Raw genomic sequence first — 6,843 nt, forward strand, 5'->3', positions numbered from 1 at the left:
TAAAGGAGAACTTTCTGTCTCTACCTGACTGATCTGATGACGGGACATAAGTCTTCTCCTGTCTTCAGACTTATACTGAGACTGGAACTTGCACCACCAGCTCTCCTTTCCTCCAGCCTTCAGACATGGGTAGAAAGTGTCTACTGGCTTTCTTTGGTCTCAGTTTGCCAACTGCAAATCTTGGGTTTCTTAGCCTTCATTATCACATGAGCCAACTCCTTATAATAAGTCTATTCATATAGAATCTCCTATTGTCTCTCTGGTGAACCCTGGAACAATCATCACCATTTTTCATCTTGGCACAGTGAACTCTCTTACATTTTTTTTTTATAATTTAAGTCATTGTACAAATAATTTTCAAGCATAAGAATTTTAGTATACTAAACTCAGATTTTAATTCCATGTTACCTTGGCTTGAAGGTCTATGTGTGTGAAATGGGTAAAGTCCCCTGAATACAATATATGTTCATAAACCTTCCTACATCCACCTGGAACAAAAGTTCCCTGTAGAAACTAATTCTAGATTCTAATCATTTCTCTGACAGTTTCTAGCTTTTCATTACTTCAAGTTCTTTAGTGTGTGTGCATGAACCATCAAAGCACAACATAAAGAGTTTTTGGAAATTCTGCCCCTGCATTCAGAAGTGATTATGGGCTGCCTGCACCCTGGCCATTGAGAGGGCATGAGGAGCAATTGCTGAAAACATTTCTCCACATTTGGAGGGTCCACCCTTGTCTCTTCCAAACCCTGGAGCTTTCTCACACATCACAAACAAAAGAAAAAAAGGAGAGAGAGGAAACTTTGACACTTCATACTTTTCTTGAAAATAAAGGGCAAACCTCTTCTTTGCTCCGTAATTTCAAATAGTATTTATTTTTATTTTTCTAATCATTCATTAAAATAATAAATCTAATGACTTTTTATTTTTAAATTATTTATTTTCTTCTAATTATTTGTATGCATACCTACCTTTTGTGCACTGAAAAACCATATTAAATAAATTTTGGTGCACAAGCATCACTATAAAAGTTGAAAGGATACTGTCATGTGTCCATTTATTGAAATAGGATACTGCTGGTTTTTTTTATTATAGGTGTTAATAAATGTGTATTGAACTACAGTTTACATTTTTTTCTATTGTGGTTCAAGTACAGTTGTCTCCATTTTTCTGCTACCGCTTTCCCCTGCTCCACCCACCCCTACCTTCCACCCTCAATCTTTCCCCTCTTTGTCTTTGTCCATGAGTCCTTTATGCATGTTTTTCAACAACCCTTCCTTTCTTTCCCCTGTTGCCTCCCCTTCCCTCTCATTACTGTCAGTTTGTTCTTTATTTCAATGTCTATGGTTATATTTTGTTTGCTTGTTTGTTTTGCTGATTAGTTTCCACTTACAGGTGAGATCACATGGTATTTCTCTTTCACCGCCTGGCTTATTTCACTTAGGATAATGCACTCCAGTTCCATCTATGCTGTCATGAAGGGTAGGAGCTCCTTCTTTCTTTCTGCTGCATAGTATTCCATTGTGTAAATGTACCATAGTTTTATGATCAACTCATGTACTGATGGTCACTTAGTCTGCTTCAGCACTTGGCTATTGTATATTGTGCTGCTATAAACTTTGGGGTGCATAGGGCATAGGTTCTTTTGAATTGGTGTTTCAGGATTCTTAAGGTATATTCTCAGCAGTAGAATTGCTGGGTCAAAAGGCAGCTCCATTTTCAGTTTTCTGAGGAAATTCCATATTGTTTTCCACAGTGGCTTTACCAGTCTGCATTCCCACCAAGAGTGTACTAGGGTTCCCTTTTCTCCGCAACCTTGCCAACACTTGTTGTTTGTTTATTTGTTTATGATGCCCATCCTGACCAGTGCGCAGGTTCTTTTCCTAATCAATTATGTGGCAGAGTCCTCCCTGTTGGACCACTAACTGGGTAAGAGTTCAACATTTTTTTTGTCTGTAGAAATGTTTGCTCAGTCATAGACTTTTGAGTTTGACAGAATGCATCTAGGACATCTGAATGTGCTCTGAAATTTCAGAGAGCTTATATCTGTGTCTTTGTATTAGCATTCTGATTCATCTAATGATTGTGAAACATCTTCCTTCATTTGTTTTCTTTTTCCTAATCCTCACTCAAGGACATACCCATTGATTTTAAAGTGAGAAGGGAAGGAGAAACAGAGGGAGAGTGACATTAATGTGAGAGAGAGACATCAATTGATTGCCTCTCCTATACACCCCCACTAGGGAAAGAACCTACCATATAGGCGTGTGCCCTGACTAGGAACCGAACCCACAACCCTTTAGTTTATGGGACGATGTCCCAACCGACTGAGCAACACTAGTCAGGGTTGCTCTTCTCTTTTTACTGTTTTGAGTAGAATCTGAAAAATTCTAAATTCTTAAAGATGTCCAATAAAACTAAAAATAAAGTACAAAGGATGGGTCTTGGGTCATTTTTACATCTGTGTTTGTGGGTTAATGTTTTGAACAACTCAAAAAGAAAATAAAAAAATGATGAAATAATCATACTTTATTTATTTTTATGTTTCCAGCTGATTCTATCATTATACTATATTTATTATTTCAGTTTTTTTATCACAGTTGGAAATGATGAATAAAGATGAAATAGTTCCTAGAATGTTAAAATAGTGAAATAAAGATATAGGAAAAAAGATCACTAAGATTCCCACTTTTATATTAGATTTTATAAAAGGTTCCAAAGGACCCAAATAGTAATTAAAAGTGAAAACAAAGATATTTTACTAAAAATATTAAATGATATTATTATATAATAATGAATACTATTTTTAAACAAATTAATTTTATTTGTGTTCTTTGAAAAATCTCTAATAAGTAACAAAAGTAATGAAATATCAATTTATACAAATAGAACTGCTTAAGAGAACCTCAAAACTAAGCATGTGTCTAGCAACTTGCCTGGGCACTGTAAATTCCAATACTCACTCCATCAAATTGTTTTTATTAAGACAGATGGTGATGTTTCTCATGTAAATTTTAACACATAGAAACTTGATAATTACTTAAAACAAGAAGACTACTAATGATGTTGTGAGATGAAGACCTATGGGTATATGCAATAAAACAGTTAGTCATAATCTTAATAGGAGTCGCTAGTAGCATTTGCTGGTTACTGAGTGCTGTGCAGAGGTGACTCCTGCATTGCCCAAAGTCTGCCTGTGACCAGGCAGTCTTCCTGAGACTTAGCCTGCACTCAGCTTGCTCTCCAGGTCTATTCCTTCCATCCAGAATGCAGGGCAGCTACACTCTTGCAGGGAGCTCTGTGGGAGACCAGAAACATCTGATGCCCTAAGACATATTTGTTGTCATTTGCATATAATTTAAACACAAACAGATTCTTGGATTAAAATCTCACATATGACTTAATTGGCTGATTATTGACTTAAATGTGAGGAATCTGATAAATACTAAATTCTAAGACAAAAATAAAACAAAACAAAACAAATACCAAAACTTGTCTAATTAAGTGAAGCAAGAGAAGCAAAAGACACTTTGCTGATGAAAACTCCTGGCTTCCATGTTTGTTGAGCCCAGCAGGTGTTTGGGACACAGAACCAGACAGCACGGCACCTGCCCTTGAGTCCTGGAGGATCCCCAGGCTGTGAGGAGAGGAAAGCCAAGAGGTGACCTCCAGGCTTGCAGGTCTGGTACTCACACAGGAGGCTGCAGGTGTCCACTCTTCTTCTGGTGTGACAAAGATGTCACGACTATTTTAAACATAAGTGGTGTGGGACAAGAAAACCCAGTATGACTTAAACATACCAATGAGATACTCTAGGGTTTTCAGGAACATCTATGAAGGACACATGGACAAAACCAAAGGGGGGTGAGATTGAGGGTGGGAAGTGGAGATAGCTGGGGTGGGAAGAGTGGTGGAGAGAAAATGGAGACAACTGTACTTTATTTTTTTAATTAAAAAAAGAAAAAATGCCAATTATATAATAGAATCTGACCTACAGCTGAAGCAATCTGATACTGATCTGTATATCTGCAAATAATCTGAAAAACTGCATATTATTTTATCAGTTTGACTGATGTGGAATATTTTTATTACTATTTATAGCTGTGTTCTCTTGCTAATCTAAAGTTTATTTTTTAAAGTTTATTTTATCTGCATAAAATTGGCAGATGTATTAATGGATGTGGTGTTTCTTTTTAAGGTAACAACAATGTTCTGGAATTGGGAAAAAAAAGAGAGATTCTGGATGGTTCTTTATTTGCCACCACATAGCTTTAAATTCTGCTTTGCCTTGTGAGGCGATGCCTCTGGGAAAGCTACTCCAAGAGATAGTTAATTTTGCCTAAATTGCTTTTATGAAGCAAGGAGGGATGATGAAGAAAATGAGCTAACATGATGCTTTTTAAAATGAGTTTAAATGAGCTTTTTTCAAAGATTCATGTTTACCCACATAATATCAGGCATTAAGACTGTCTTGCCAAATGTACCACCTTCGCAAATTAGTATTCCTGAAACAGATGAGTTTCTTATCAGTGCATCACATTTTTTTTGGCAATGTACTACTATTGAAGGGTAAGGACCATTATTCTTTAAGGCAAGATGCAAAGAAAAATGAGACCCAATCCAGGAATGTCCGTGGCTGAGTTTCAAATATACTTGTTCTAATCGTCCCTGAAGCAGCACTCCTGTGCGTTCTATATTGCCCCAAATATCTCTGGGTAATATTTACACTAGAACAAATATTGGCTTTACGTAGAATAAAATTGTTTTAACATTTTGAGCAATTAAAAAATAAAACATGTATGACTTATTGAAACAAAAAAGATGGCTATTTTTTTGTTTAAAGTACTGAATACTTTTTTTCCTTTAGCATATTCAACATAAAAATTCATCCCTTCACAACACAGGAGAACTACATGCAGCACCTGGTTGGAACACCTTTGCAAAGCAGACAGTCATCACATGGAAAGCCACACCTGTGCCACAGCATCATGAACTGTGCCCATAATGGGTGCGTGACTATAGACTTCACCATAAACAAGAAGCTACCCACAAAAACTAGTAGATTTGTTGGCAGCAAAATGGTACCAGGTGTTAGACCTCAGTTCAGCAACCAGTACTTGAGTTCGGGCTAAGAAACAATTCAGAGCCAAGGCTCAAACTATAAGGGAAAGTTTATTAGAAAGTCACAGAGGTAGAAGAAGTGAATGGTTGAAGAAATGGGCTCAGAAAACAAGTTACAGGGGCAAAAGAAGGGCAAAAAAAGAATTTAAGAGAGAGAGAGAGATAATGTGCCTTGAGAAATGAAAGAGAGAGGAAAGGTGTGGGCATGCTCTGGAAAAAAGGGAAAAAATGAGAGCATGCTTGGGGTCCCTGTCTTAAGGGCTTTTAGCTGGAAGTCTCAGGGGAGGATCTCAATAGAATAGTCATCAGCTTTCCCTCAGGGTCATGGTCTTCACTAACTGGTCTGTCTAGTTTTGCTTCTTCTCTGGATCTGGAGCTGAAACACAGCTGAGGCCTAGATGTCATCTCCAGACATTAATGCTAAAGAGAGTGGTTGTGCAAGTGTTTGTAGTTTTGCCTGTTGCTAAGCACCTGGGGCTCTCTGCCCTGGTGACACTCTGCACCTGGCCTATCGTTCCTACTCTGATCATGACTATCTACCTACCTACTGCAGTTTGATTCAGCAAGCAATGATTTAATTTCAAAATGAGGAACAGCCAGCACACTTGGTTTTTCTGTAGCTTATCTCTTCTGATAATCATAGCACAATTCATATTACGTTTGCATTAAAATGGAATTGTAGTTTATGTACACCTACCAAGAATGTTTTTGACATCATAAATATTGAGTTAACAGGAGGGATGCTGAGTGATTAAAACCAAGGGAATCATAGTTTGCTTCTCTTAGTTTTTACTGTTTGCAATTTTTTGTGAACTAGACATTGAGAAAAAATGGATATAACAGACCTGTATAAATAACTCATGCATTTTATAAAAAAAAATAAATAGGTATCATTTTTTCTCAATTTAATATTTAAAATTAATTGTAATAAAATAACATGAAAGTTTGAGATTCAAAATGGCCATAGTATATTTACTTCATAAAACATTAACTTTACATCTCTGTCTCCTTCCTGCATTCTCTGTATAAGCAATATTTAACCTTTTCTAACTCATGGCACACACAAACTAATTACTGAAATTCTGTGTCACACCAAAAACATATTATATTTTTGGCAATCTGACAAAAAATAGGTATAATTTTGATTCATTCACACCAGACAGCTATTGTTGTGTTGGTTGTTGTCATTTTTTTATTTGACAAACTAAGGGAAAAGAGGTCAAAATAGTCAGGTATGGGATGTTTTAAAAATTCTTGTGGCACACCCTGAAAATTGCTGCTATATATATGTATATATAGATCTGTACATCTATATTTATGTATCACCTATATCTCTAACTATATATATTTATATCCATGTTATCATTCCTCTGACTACTTGGTGAAAATTTTTTGGTAGGTACTCAGAATTATGCTGTTACCAGAAGCTCCTGTCTTTTTGCTCACAGCAATCACAAATATCAAAACATATTTTGTGTGTGCCTTTTCCAAGGTTTCATAAGAGTTTAAGTGGGTTCATAATGGAGATCACTGTTTACTCAGAGAAAACCAACAACTCTGGGGTTTCCCAATGCCTGGACAGGCCATGGAGCAGACACACAAAGATAAAAGGAGATTCGGTCTGCAGACTGAGCACCTCAAGTAAATAAGTGATCGGATGGTGCTATGCAAATAAGTTATTGGTTGTCTCACTGATCTGGAACAAGCCATGCATTAAAGCGGC

The 6,843-nt window shown here is 36.6% G+C and overlaps 1 non-coding gene across 1 annotated transcript; it reads left to right on the top strand.

Moving 5' to 3' along the window:
- Positions 1-630: 630 nt before the first annotated feature.
- Positions 631-764, top strand: LOC112321234 (small nucleolar RNA SNORA71). The gene has a single exon (XR_002976512.1). It is a non-coding gene; the product is annotated as a small nucleolar RNA SNORA71 (small nucleolar RNA).
- The last annotated feature ends 6,079 nt before the right edge of the window (positions 765-6,843 follow it).

The sequence above is a fragment of the Desmodus rotundus genome, chromosome 1 (genome assembly GCF_022682495.2).
Source record: "Desmodus rotundus isolate HL8 chromosome 1, HLdesRot8A.1, whole genome shotgun sequence".
In the NCBI taxonomy this organism is placed as follows: domain Eukaryota; kingdom Metazoa; phylum Chordata; class Mammalia; order Chiroptera; family Phyllostomidae; genus Desmodus; species Desmodus rotundus.